Here is a 14166-nt window from a genome sequence, read left to right as displayed (position 1 = left end):
CTTGCTATGCTGTACATTGTGTTGATTGTCTGTTCTCTCACCATGCCAATAAAGAAATGTTTAAAAAAAAGACCATTAACCACTACGGTGCCCTCACCTGACTGCCACCAAAACCTACATCTGCACTGCAAATGACTCTCCCTTCAATGATGCAATTATCCTCTGTGGTTCTCATGGAAGCAAACTCAGCAAGTTGAAAAGTCATGCAGAACTAATGAGTGGCTGGCTCTGCCCCATCCCTCTGGCATTTCCGAGGTGTTGTAATGAGTTATCTATATTTTAAGATTAGAAACTCAATAAAAATAATAAAAGTATCATCAACCTCTAAATGATGACATTTTGATCCCAGAACACTTCTGGTGCATCTGACATGTGACTTAACTTTCTGGTCTGATATGAAATCTTACAACCGCTCACTTAACTTGGCATATTTATCAAATTCAGAGACTGAGTTTTTCTTACTCCGATTGAATCGTGGAACCTGCATTTTACACATGGATCTCCACAGTAGGTACATTAAACTACTGGTCTATTTACTGCAGAAATGTGCTTTTCTCTCTGGATAACATTCTGAGCTACACAGGTCTCCATTTCCTCTCATTAACACTGTATCCAGCCTCACCTCACCACTTCCTTTGCCCTAAGGTGTCTTTCCCTTCAGGTATTCTTTGAAAACATTTTGTGTAATTAATTTTCCGAAGAAGCAACCCAAATCCCACTGAACCTATGCCAACCTTCACTGAAGATGTTTGGCTCTTAAATAAGATTCAGGGTGGTAGGAAAATGATTGCCTATCAGATTTTCACTTGTGGGAGCATACAGATCATTTTCATTTTTGAGAACGCTTGACTTGAACTACACTATACTAGGACTGTGATCGTAAGTCATTAGTGTATAGTACTATTTCTTTACTGCTATTTTCTCCCACAAAGGGAGTGTGCTATTCAGTTTTTAGTCTCTTTTCTATGGATGCTGACTTTTATGCACATGTTCGTCACAGTAAACAGTACAATGAAAACAGAATTCATGATTATTTTACTGTCACATTTCAGTTACATTTCAGTCTGCCATCCCCTCACCTATTTAATCTTTTGGATTCACTCTATTCTAGTCCAAAAATATATTGTATTACACTCCCTGCTATCCCAAAGAAAGATGTTACTATTAATTTTAGATGCTGTCTCGAAACCGGTCAATCTCTCTATTAATTCAATTATCACAATTGCCACTTGAGATCTTTCTCCCCTCCTTATTTCACTTTTTATAATAGCTGTTTATCCATACATTTATAAAAACCTACATTTGTTGTGGACTTGTTCTGTTGACACAATTGATTTTGTAATTTGCTCTTTCATTATTCTTTTAACCTCAACTTGAGGTTGTTAAACCATTTTTACACATCTGTTGGAATTTGCTGTACAATATAAATTATAAAGAAAGATAACGTGGTGGTACTGCATAACACTCTAAGAAGACTTGCATACTTGGGCACCGTGTATGATTTTGTGTACCTGAAAAAGGCAAAGCAATCATGGCCTGTTGAAGTTTATTTTTGTGTGTGTAGTGCACCATCAAGTGAGATAGGAATGGGTAAAATTGATATCTTCAAATAGAATGGATCTAAAAATAGACTATTAGAATGTAAATGGATTGACCAAGGTGAATGAGAAAAATGAAGGCATTAACATATTTGAATAATAACACTGATAAAGCATTATTAAGGGCAAGTTGTTTGCTAAAGAAGAGTCGCAAAAGATAAATCATACTGGGTATTTCAAGAACATCACTAGTGCTCTGCTTTATATTTTGGGGGATTCAGCTCAATTTTTCATAAAAGGCTGAATAGTAGATTATAAGGTGAAAAAGACACTGATAGGAGAAAATGTAAGTGGAAAACCAAGTGTTTACCCTGGTAAATGTGTATCTTCCAAACGTAATTTTGCTTACAGTCCTATTTGAATTCTGCAATGAATTGGCAGAGGAAAGGAATGCAGAGGTAAAGGTAAATGGTAATATCAACCTGGATCCAGGTGCACCAATCAAAACACATATACGAGAATAGGAGTGTGTGCTTACAGGACAGTAAGAAAGATATCATCAGACACTGGGCTCAAAGCTTTATGAAGGAGAGTAAATGCGACATCAAGAGAATATATGTTCTACTCAGGAACACATAATTGAAACTGTCAGAATTCCTGCTTTATAGCATCAAAAGAATGTGATTCAGAGAAGGAACCAAATAAACATTTCTTAATCATTAATGAAGGTTATGTGAAAAAAGTTAATGTTGTCTGGTGGGCTTTGTAAGCTACATTAACAAGTGGGTTCCTATTGTGTGACTCCAGTCTTTAGAGAGTGAAGAGACGTGGGTTAGGTAGGTTGGAAGAGGAATTTAAAACAGCTGGACAATGAACGTTCAGGCTGTGGAGCCATTGTCTAGTCAAAAGGAAATGTGTACCCTATGAGTTGAATAATTATAAAGTAGAAGAAGTTGAGTTTGGTTTGTTTAAATTGAGACAGCACCAATGCAGCATGGGCGAATAATATGGCAGGATGTTTGGCCCACATATTGAGAAAGATGTATAGTAAGAGCAAGTTGTTGAGTGTGCAAGATAAGATAGTCAAGGAGACATTCTGAACAGCTATCTTGTTGATGAAGAACCTTCTGTCAACATTGAACATGTCTAGGTTCAATGAGGCAGAACAGAGATAGTTGACCAGGGTTTCCTGGTGAAGGCAAAAAAGCAAAAGGCTAAGTAGTTTCTGGCTGAATGCTGTTTTTCTTTTTTTTTTGCGGCACGTCTTTTGGCACAGTTGAAACAGGTCCTACATGTATAGAAACAAATGGTCATCCAGCTATGAAGGAGTCTAACGCCCCTTTTACCACCCCTTGGAGAACGTACATGGCAGCTCAGCCAATCTGCATCTAGATATGCAAGTCATTACTTTTTGTTTGTATGCCCAGAATTTTAATTCCACACCTGCTGTACATAACTACTGGTCTCTCTGCCCATTCCCCTGTGTACCAACCATATGTGTGCTTTTCTCCCGGTGGCCTGCTCTTCCTTATTTTATTTTGCGGTGCGCTTGCACAGACTAGTGAAATTCCTCTAGTCACTGGCTGTAGTCACTTCAAAACCCCACTCTTTTTCCTCTGTCTACGTGCTGCATTACCATGGTGATGCAGTACACTGAGGCAAGCGCTCCCTCTTCCTCTCATTCCCACTGTGCTTTGGGGCGTTGATCAAGCTCTTTGATAGATGTTTAAAGCTTTATATACCACAACATGGACCAATGTTGACCATTAGATACACTGAAGCCTATTTAATGGCTCTCACTCATTACCACTGAAAGAGAACCAAAGTTATGTGCAAGGTACAGGTAGATATTGTGATTTAATGGTGATGTGAACATTTTGGCAAACATTTAGGAATACAGATTGAGTTTCATGTTGGGGGTATTTTACATAAGGTCTCATATAAATTGTGAAATTAATATTTGGTTATGAGATATGTCATGGCTATCTTAGAAGGGACTAAGCAATGTGGAAGGTAATCTGTATTTCTTACAAATGACATAGAGTTAGGTTTTTTTAGACCCCTGCTACCTTGTATCAAAGTTTCCCCCAATGTGTCCTTCCCCCTATGACTTGTAAAGCATTACATCACTTCCCAATGTGAGTCCCGGGCTCAATAAATATAATAATAATAATAATAATAATAATAATAATAATAATAATAATAATAATAATAATAATAATAATAATAATAATAATAATAAGTTTCATATGTCGAATGTGTTGAACAGATTCATTTTTGATAGCCTATGTGTATTAGATTTATGTTCACTTGATAGGGCAGAATCAATGGGAGACAAAGCCATCCAATATATGCGGAGAAAGGGATATTATTTGAGTTGCTAGCAATAGCCTTGGGGGTAGATGCCATGAAGACAGATGTGAGATTCCACAGGATGAACTTGTGGGCAACTAGTACAAAGTATTGCTCCTTGTGCATGACATACTGCTGATGGTAGAAGATCAGGATAGTTCAGTACCAGCAACTATGTTGGTAACAGACCATGACAATGGGCCTCATTATGAGGTTGGAGGTAGCCATGCCGGTACAACCGGCAAGGCTACCTCCAAAATCGCATCCGGGTCCGGTACCCACGCATGGACAATTACTGTGCTATTCCGGCCCAGCCGGACCCGGTAATTGCCCTTTCGCGGGTGCCGGTCCCAGTACATCCCCATTCCCATTTGAGCCCCATAAGGCTAAATGGGAATGGGGAAGGTGGTAGCACTGGTACTGTTAATAACAGTACTGGTGCTACAGTCCTGTTCTGCTTGTGGGTGCTGGTACGGCCACCATGTCAGATCTGGTGGCTGCAAGGGCACCCGCGAGCAGAACTCGTGGTATGGCCGTACGGTAGAAATGGTGCCGATAGCGCTACCAGCACCGTTGTTGCCTTAACACCATACTTGTAATGAGGCCCTATGTCTTCTGATTAGCCTTGTCAGATGGCATGGGGAGGGAGAGTGTAGAGAGCAAATGCAACTTGAAATAGAAATATATATTGAAATATTTTTTTAGAATACAGAAACGGCAATATGCTGGTTTTGAATAAAGATCTGCTGATGCTGCAGGCCAGGGAAGATATACCACACTGGTAGATCCTATCTGTCAGCTTATTAGGCAGGCTAAGTCTGATAAAGATCAATATTTTACAAAAGGAGTTGTATTTAATCACCATAAAAAGGGATGACACATTTAAAATGATCCTGTGGGGAGGTGGTGCACCAAGGTAATTATTACAGAGGTTCTATTGACTCCTTATAGAAGTAGAGGCTTAGGCTAATGTTTAAAAGTGTCTTCAGGGATTCATAACGTGGCATTTATAGGATACAATGTTATCTGGAATTAAGACAAATTCTAGTTTGGGTGACTATTGAGAGAGATAGTAAGGTCAATCTCACACATATGTTGTTCCTGGCATCCAAAAAAGAAAGACTACAAGATACATTTTGCAGAAACCATTTAGAGAGTATAAGTGAAGCTGACAAATGGTGTTGTGGCAGTGCTGCAGAAAAACTCACACGGCAGGACAAGTGCTTGTGGTATCCAACCTAGATTTCCATGGGAAGGTGATGGTAATGGAAAAAAATGAAGGTCTACACATTTGCAATTTTATGAAGATAGTTTGTTTTATGAGGAGGTGAACAATGTAGTGACTTGATTTTGAAAAACATTGTGGAGGCATCGGAGTGGACGAGATCTTCTTGCAGGTCTTCAAAACAAGGAAGATTATAGAGAAAATGCTAATAGGACTAATTGAAATCTGAAAACATCAGACATGTAGAGTAAACTATTTTTTTGCGGCATGATACAAAAGTCACCTTTTCAGATATTCCTAAACCCAGCCATGAGATGAAGAGTAGAATAAAACAATAACACAATAATAGTTAGTCTTGTGAATATTTTGGACACAGATTAAAATGAAAAGATTTAATTTCAAGGAAAGGGAGGGCAGGTGGAAATGTGGCAAAGAGAATGGGACAATCCCACACATGTACATTTCCTGTGAAAAGGTGTGAAGTCAACTGAATGCAATTCCTGATAGAATGTGGATGGTGTCTGGGGTAGACATGTGTTAGCTGAAATGAGTTAGTTGACAATGATGGAATGTACGTCTATGATGTGGATGACAGCGGGAAGTATGGGAGACAATTAGCCATTTCTTGGATCTCTGACGGATGTGTCATATGACCTGTAACTCATTCCCTTATGTCTCTGCCTCAGGGAACATGTTTGTGCATGCACCTTTGTGCTAGATGTTCTCTGGGATAACTTTAAATGAAGACTCCTGGAGGGGGAAGATATAGCAACTATAGAAAGGGAAAAAGCTATTCATGGGATTATCTAAAATCTTTGGTGCAATGCAGAGGCAAAATGAATTGACTAATTTCCCCTAATTTTCCATGTAAGGATCTAAAGTGTGGCAAGGGTGTGCTTCCAATCTCTGGAACTCTATGAAATATATAAAATGTTTTCACCATGCAGAGTTAGCATATCTGACAAAAATCACATAAGCAGAAGCCACGATCTGATAAGTGATAGTAGCAACATTCAGAGGATGAATGAATGAGGAAAAGAAAAAAGCATCCTGATTCTATGCTAACAGAGTAACCTCATACGTGTTGACATTAGATTTACTCCAACACTCACCTAATTCATAAAAAGATAACATGACTCTGTTCTTCAGGGAGCCACTTCAACACACCCCATATGATGCATGCACCCAAATACACCAAGCCCAGTATCGCTCTCAACGAACACCCTTTCAGTCCGACATCACCTGTTGAACTCACAAACCCCATTTCAGCACTATTCCATTTTACCCGTCAACTTTAAATGTTAAAAAAACGCTTCTTCCCGAATGGTATGCTGGTAACGCAATTATGTCTGAACTGTTGTTTCCAGTAACCATTTAACACAGGGGTTTGCTACCAGATCTGGCTCTCCAGATATTTAGAACTACACTCCCATCTGCCCTAGGTAGCATAGTCTGTTGTGTAGTACAATGGTAGAATGAGTCCAAACATCTGGAGAGCCGCAGGTTGCATACACCTGATCTGATGAACAGAGATCTCTGTTGGTTCCCGAAGCTAGATTCACGCTTAATGCCCAAATAAAATTAAATAACCATGAACTCTCCTTGCCCGTCAATCAGGCTATATCTTCGTCCAATCAAGGCACTACATGTGAAACAGTGTTCCAAATGCTTGACTGGCAGAGTTATGAATCCACAAATGTGATAATATGCATGAGGACTTTGTTTGTTTTAATGTAAATTTACTGAAATGCCCATAAGTAAAATTCATCATGCTGTAAATTACTTTTCCTGCAAGGTTTACAATATTATATTTTCTTCATGCCAAAAAGAAACCACTTCTGAGAATGGTTTTGTGCACTTTCTTAAACAAGCCTCAAAATCATATTTATTGATACAACATCATTTCTATGAATACCAATCTGCAACTTGATTGGAAAAGGATAAACTGTCAGTCAAAAATGCTGAGCAAATTGCATCCATTTGGCGTTCAGCTAATTCGATTTCTGGTGATAGCCACACAATTTCTTCCAAATGTTTTGCTGCTGTATGCCCATCAAAACACTCGTCTCATCGGATTTTAATTTCATAGTCTGCCCTTCTGAAACTCAAACATAATTTTGCATTTTTCCTACCGGAGAAATGATTGTGTAGCATTTTTGTTAGATTGAATTTTAATTATATTTTGAAATGGAGCTGTCTATTCGTAACTGTTGGATTCCTTCTGAGAATCATATCATTCACTAAGAGCACAAAAAGAGATGTTTCATCAAGCTGATTAAAATCATGACTTTCATTCAATTTGCAGCTTAAACATTTTCTCCTATTTCATGGTTTTCACACCACGTTAAAAAGTGTCAAAACAAAATCAACTCCGTGCAATATATGTTCAATTCAATTCAATTCTGCTTCTCCCAACTCACTCTTCTTCGATTGTTTGAGCTCCAATCACATTACATGAATCAGAATAGCCTCTCCTATGTGAAACAGAGCAGCATCAAACCTTACATGTAAGTCAATCAACATTGGCAGCAGTGATGCTCAGCAAATTCCCCCTTTCTGTGACATTGATACCTCCACCTTCTTACAATAGAAACTCTGTTGGTGTCTTTAAGTCAATGACTGTGCATGAACTGCCACCAGTATCACAATGCATCTACTGCCCACACTGTAAGCTGCCTCAATTGTCTCACCTGAAAACAAAAAAAATAGATGAATACTCTGGGCGAAAGCCTACAAGAAATCTAAAAATACAAACATCAGTTTCAAGTCTACTCATGACCTAACATAGCTCAGGTAACACCTGAAACACCACAAACCCAGTCGCTCAAGCATTTCTTTGTTCATTCAATCCAAGCAACCTGGCACCTGAGGCCACACATGCCCTGAATGAATGGGTGCTGTATTTAGCTATGCACCTACTGATTCCAAACATTCAGTCCCCACTGTCGTAACCTGTGAGCATTTCAAGCCTGTATTATCCTAAGGTAATACACGGGGGTGTTCTTGGTACCTTGCATTCATTAGAATGTTTTTGTTGTTTTCTTTATTAAAGAAAGTGATTTACCACACAATTTCTTTGGTGCTTGGTGCACGTGATTTTTTGTATTTATTATTGTCTCATTTAGTTTTTGCGTGAGGTCAGCCGACACGTGTTTTGACTCGTAGGTCCTTTTCAAGGCTAATTCGTTTCGTCTTGGACCCTTTGTGGGGTTCTGGTTCATATAGTCTGGGTTGGCTGTTGTTACAGTTGGGCTCCAGTTGGGCCCTTGTCTTGCATGTCGGTCTGCGTCGTTGCGTCTGCTGTTTATCCTAAGGTGAACGCAGCTGTGACGATCTTGCATTTTCAGTCACCACAACATACCCTCCAATGTCCACATGACAAATGTCTTTCACACAGTTGCAGCAGCTGTCAATTTCACTTTTTTTCCTTAGAACATCAACTTCACGAAACACATCAGCTGCAATGTCATTGCTTCTTTTTTGTTCTGGCTGTTTCCCCTCAATCTGGCCCACCCTTCTACCATTATATAATCCATCTATCCCCCTTGCCAGTGCCAACTCCTGTTTATTAGGGAAACTAAAATCTCTTCACCGTATCCATATTTCCTCCTCTCTGCATCTTGACAGTTCTTTACTTGCGATGCACCATCGAGAAATTCTGCCCAATCCCCAATATAAGTTCCCCTTCTCCACACAACCCAAAAAAACATTTATGAAACATAATGCCCACCCATGCCCAATTTCATCGGCTTTTTAGCCATTTACTCCAGTGCATTTTCACTTTGAGTATTAATTCTTGATCAATGTACATGATCACATCAATAATTATGTTATTTTAGTAAAGTGACTTCCATTCTTCTAGAGGTTACATAAGTACTTTATTACAAGTTCTTAGGTTACAGTTACATAAGACATAAGGACTATAAAAAACTGGCAACCCATCACCCAGGCAGAGTAGGACTAACTGCCTGACTATGGAACCTTCAAGTAAGCCTTCTCACATTCACACATCAACATTCCACATGACATCACCAGCTTACAGTAGACACAGACAGGCACTAAATAACACATCTCCTTCCTTTACCAATACACACCAAACACACCAAACCCTACGGGCACATCATAAGGCAACACATCACAAGTACTTCACAACACATCTCCCACCTTTCCAACAACACCAAACACACCCACATGGGGCACATCACACAGCAACACATAACGAGTACTTCACAACATATCTCCCACACAACACTCATCCAACATTGCAGATGTCAGTCGCACACTGAGTGCACCAAGAGCCTAAGAAAGGAGATGGGACAGTTCCAACCTCCATGCAAGACAACAAATTCAAGTGGAAGCCATATGTCTACATTCTCTTACACGCAAGGACGCACCTTCCACCAACTAGCACTCCACCCTTGGGAACTGCAGCATGTGTAATCAAACATCACAGTAATTAGATCCACACATGCAGCTTGTGGGATGTTTTAACCCACTAGTCCATGCCCTGCAACATTCCTGTGCGCTGCTTGCATCAGGGACATCAGAATGGTCGCTAGAAAGCAGTATGCATGCTAAATTCACCCAGAAGTGTGCAGGAAAAACCTGAAAAATAGGCTGCCAATCCACTTTTGCCTATGTCAGTGTTAATACAGGAGACCACTGCCAAAACCCACCATTGGGCTACCCACAGAGTAGCCTGAAACTACTTGAAAAAGTAATGCTGATTGCAAAAGAAACACAGAGCTGTTTGGAAATCTGTTTTTCTTGGTTGTCAAATTTGCAAAAATCATGGTTCAGAAACCACACAAAAGATCCAACTTCCTTGTTGAATGTTAAATATCATTCTAGTTCAAGAAACCACATAAATATAATGTCATCAGAAGTACATTTATCAGAAGAAAATCCACATTTAAAGATGCTTGCTTGGAAAAATATGTTGAAAATAGGCGCAATACCGCCACTCGCCTCTGTCAGAAGCTGGCGATCTCTAAATCTGTCATGTTAAAACTTGTGTCTCAAAATCTAAGGTGGGGAAAGAAGAGACTTCCATCAAATGAAATAGGTTGCCACAACTTAATTTTCATGTTGAAAAAGACTGGAATTGAAGATATGTTTGCTTATTTTAAAATTGTAACTTTAATTTTCAAAAGGAACAATGTCACAATTTACTGTAAGGTAACCTGATTCAGCTAAACTTCAAAGAGGTTTTTCCCCAATTAGAACACACCACCCTTTTCATTCCCACCAAAAGGAGAGGATATCTCATTTGGATGCTAATGAGAAGAGATGGAGACTTGCCCTGCTGCTTTGGGAAAGAGACAATGGGTTTCTTGAACTGAAAGAAAATGCTAATTGGGTGTGACTGAAACCAACTGCCCAGCAAGACAAGCCCATGTGACTCCCTGGACCAGCCAAGACCTTGGAGGCAGAGACAAACCGTTTGTGGATTCAGAAAGCACAGAAATTGTATGTTTAAGAAAAAGGTTTATAGAAAAGTGTACTGAACTGATAAAAATATGGAATTTTGAGGTTATTAAAACGAAAGGTTTGCTCACAGTTTAAAACTAATTTGGAATCTGTGCGATATTCAGAGACTGAACCATGAAAATGTTCATATTCTAGCTATTGTGATTATGCTGGGAACATGGAAATTAACAGGGATATGCCCAGATGTTATGTGCATATATGTATAAAAAATTGTTCGGATCTGAAAATGGGTAACCCACCAAAAGCACGAAAAACTGTATTTGGGAACCAAAACTCATAGGAACAAGAGGCTTTGACAGAAACGTACCTTAGTGAATCGGTATTGTAAATATGCATTATTAACAAGTTTTGGATACTGGAAATATGTTTTTTATGAAAAATAAGATATACTGTACAGAAACAAAGGGGAGGTTTTCTCCCTGGGCCATAAACATGACACATCATGACACATCATTACACACTGTTCCCTTCTCAAATCAGGGGAGAGGGAATTCTCTGACCTATCAGATTTTTAGAGGGTTGGGCGTAGTATAATCAGCCTCCCCACCCACTTGGAAAATACATAAATAGGGACTGTTAAGGACCCAGAAACACACACATTCACCCATCACTGATCTACCGGCGAAGCGCTCTGCAGGAAGAACCCATATTTAGACTCCAGAACCTAGATCTAGACTCCAGAACCCCAAAGCGGAGACCCAACCCAAAAAGCTGAACCCTTCTCAGCCGGCCTGTAAAATCTTGCAACTTGATTTAACTCCAAACTTCCATGGAGGCCTAACCCATTCAACAGCCTGGTAGTGCTGTTTTGGCTGCTTTTGGCTAAGAACCCTTGCTTGAACCCCGAGATCCAGATCAGTCCAGCAGAGCTGTACCCAGAACCACCCATCAGATCCAGTCCAAGAGGCCGTGCAGACCAGAGTGCCTTGCTGAGAACAGAACTAAGTGCCTGAGACCTGTCTGGTGGCGTGCAAATTCCAGCCAAACCTTTGACCAGATCTTTGAAGGGCCCATTCCATTCCAAAGCCAAAGTAGTGAGTATTTAGCATAGAACTGTCCATAGCAAATCTCTTAGTATTAAGTAATCCAATCCAACCCATTCCAACCAATCCAGACTGCATTATAGTCTGGTGGGTGCGCTGTCGTGTAGCTGGCGGCTTCATAGACTCTTAGTGTAAAGAACCTGTTTGTAATTCAAAAGCGCAATCTCCCATTCTTAAAATCTTGACCCCTTTTGAGAAAAATTGACCTTTACTAAAACCTCTGTAACTTCTGAACCGTACATCATAGGAACGGAATTTAAATGTAATTTTGAAGCTAACATCCTCAGCTTTCAAATATACCCACATTCCAACTCCTTATAGTTTTTCTGTAATCGCGTTTTTCGTGCACTGACAATTTTGCCGCAATTTCGCATTTGCTTCAATTTCACAACATTTCTTGCTTTCAACTTCTGAATTTCGTTTTCCATTTGCTAATCATTCAACAATCATTGCTAATGTCTACCTGAACCTATCCAAAGCAACTCCCACTAGTTCTGAATCCAATTTAGCAAATTAAAGTCATTTTTAGCACTTCCAAAAGTATTTGACCTGTTTTAAAATCATTTCTGTTCTCTCTAAGCTTGCTGGGGAATTGGGATTGAACTGCATTGTTGATTATTATTCCCTCGTGGCAGGATTTCTGGATTAGAACTACCACTTGTGCAGTTTAATACAGTGTGCTAACTGACAGGATACATAAATCCTGTTGGGCTACCATGCTGTGTTACACTGTAAAAGCATCCCTCAAAAGGGAACGCTCTAAGGAAACGGAACTGTTTTGCAAAAATAGAAATTAAAACTTCTGTAAGTCAGGAAGTTAATCAATATTTCCAGAATGGTGTCATTGGTAGACATCAAGATGACTAGGCACCTTTTGCATAAGTTATTTGTGAGAGGTGATTGGACAGAGCAGGATCAGGATGTGTGGTTGCAGGCAATCACACAACAGATCACTGCAACAGGGTTAGATACATGGAAAGACCAGGGTCCCTTACATGTGGTCCTGAGCAAACTATATATGGCCCCTAAGGCCAAGGATGAGCAAAATAAGATTGGCAAGATAGCGGCATATCTATATTTATCTATTGGAGCCATACAGGATAAATATGCTGAAGGCCAAGATCTGGCTAGGCAACTGATGGCATTAGAAAAGGCCCAATCTGATATGGACTCTTCTGAGCAGAGGCTGCAGAGGAGCCAGGAGTCAGAAAATGAAAGCAGGCAGTATATAGTCAAAATAAAAGAGGACATGGGTATCCTGCAACAGGAAAAGGCAGAACAGGATACCAGAATTCTGGCCTTGCAGAAGGAGCACCAAGAAAGTTTGGACTCCCTACTGCAGAGCCAGAAAAAGCTGGAGCAACAACTGGATTTCAGCAGGGCATGCGCAGAGCAGGTAGTCACCCTGCAAATCCACGTAGATAGAAAGAAGGCAGAGAGCAACAAATTAATTCTGAAAGACCTGGACACGCAGGCTGAGTTTGATGAAGAGCGCCAGAAAGCTGGCGCGCTTCAAAGACAGAGGGACGACCTGGTGGCACAGAGGCAGGCTCTTGCTCAGGAAAGGGACACCTTAGGCCAGGATGTCTGTCTCTTAAAAGGGAAACTGGAAGAAAATCACCTGGCCATCCAGGAACTGGGTGACCTCCAAAAAGAGCATGATAGTTTGTTAGAGCACTCCAGGAGGGTGGAAGATGCTCTGGCAAGGAAGGACCAGGCCAGTATGGACAGGACTCAGGAGGTAAACCTCCTGCAGCAAAGACTGGCCGAGTACTCAAAAACCACCCAGGAAGCACAGAGAGAAAATGAGGCTCTCTGTGAGAACAATGACAAGCTCCACAGGCAGGTAGCCATGCAAGAGAGACTGATAGAGACTAGTAAGGCTTTAATTGAGGAACAGAAAGCTCAGGTTCTTGCATGGCAACAGGGAGCAGGGGCTGATTGAGATGAGGTTCGCTGGGAAAGGGAAACACCTGAGCATAACCTCAGGAACCCTAGTACCAGAGGCCTTCATCTCTCCCAGTCCCTGGACTCTGCCACACCCATATCCACTGGCACACATGAACCCAGGGCCACGGGGATGGCAGATTACTACCCAGTCAGAAGTATGGGGCTCATAGACCAGCACCTCCCAGGAATGGATGGGCGGGCATCTGGGTATGGGTACCCAAGTACTGTGAAGTTTAGTGGGGAACTCCATGAGGGTAGGCCACTAAGGGCATCCTAAAAACCTCTGCCCAGTTAGGACAGTGGGGGGCTACCCATCAAATCTTGGGAGCAAGGAGGAATCAGAAGACTCCTCTGAGCACCCCGGACACAGGAGACTAGGTCCCCACATTCTGCCAGCCATTCCCAGGCTCGCAGAATCCAGGAAAGCCTAGAAGACCAGACGGGCATCTCTGGGAGTAGTGCCTCTGAGTCAGAGGAGGATTGGGCCAGGGTTACCCGAACCAAGAAGGACAATAAGGCAAGAAGGGCCTTGCTTAAGGACCACTTAAAACAAATCAAGACAATAAGG

This window comes from Ambystoma mexicanum, chromosome 1q, assembly GCF_040938575.1.
Source record: "Ambystoma mexicanum isolate Mex_15411 chromosome 1q, UKY_AmexF1_1, whole genome shotgun sequence".
Classification (NCBI taxonomy): domain Eukaryota; kingdom Metazoa; phylum Chordata; class Amphibia; order Caudata; family Ambystomatidae; genus Ambystoma; species Ambystoma mexicanum.
Note: the sequence above shows the minus strand (reverse complement) of the source record.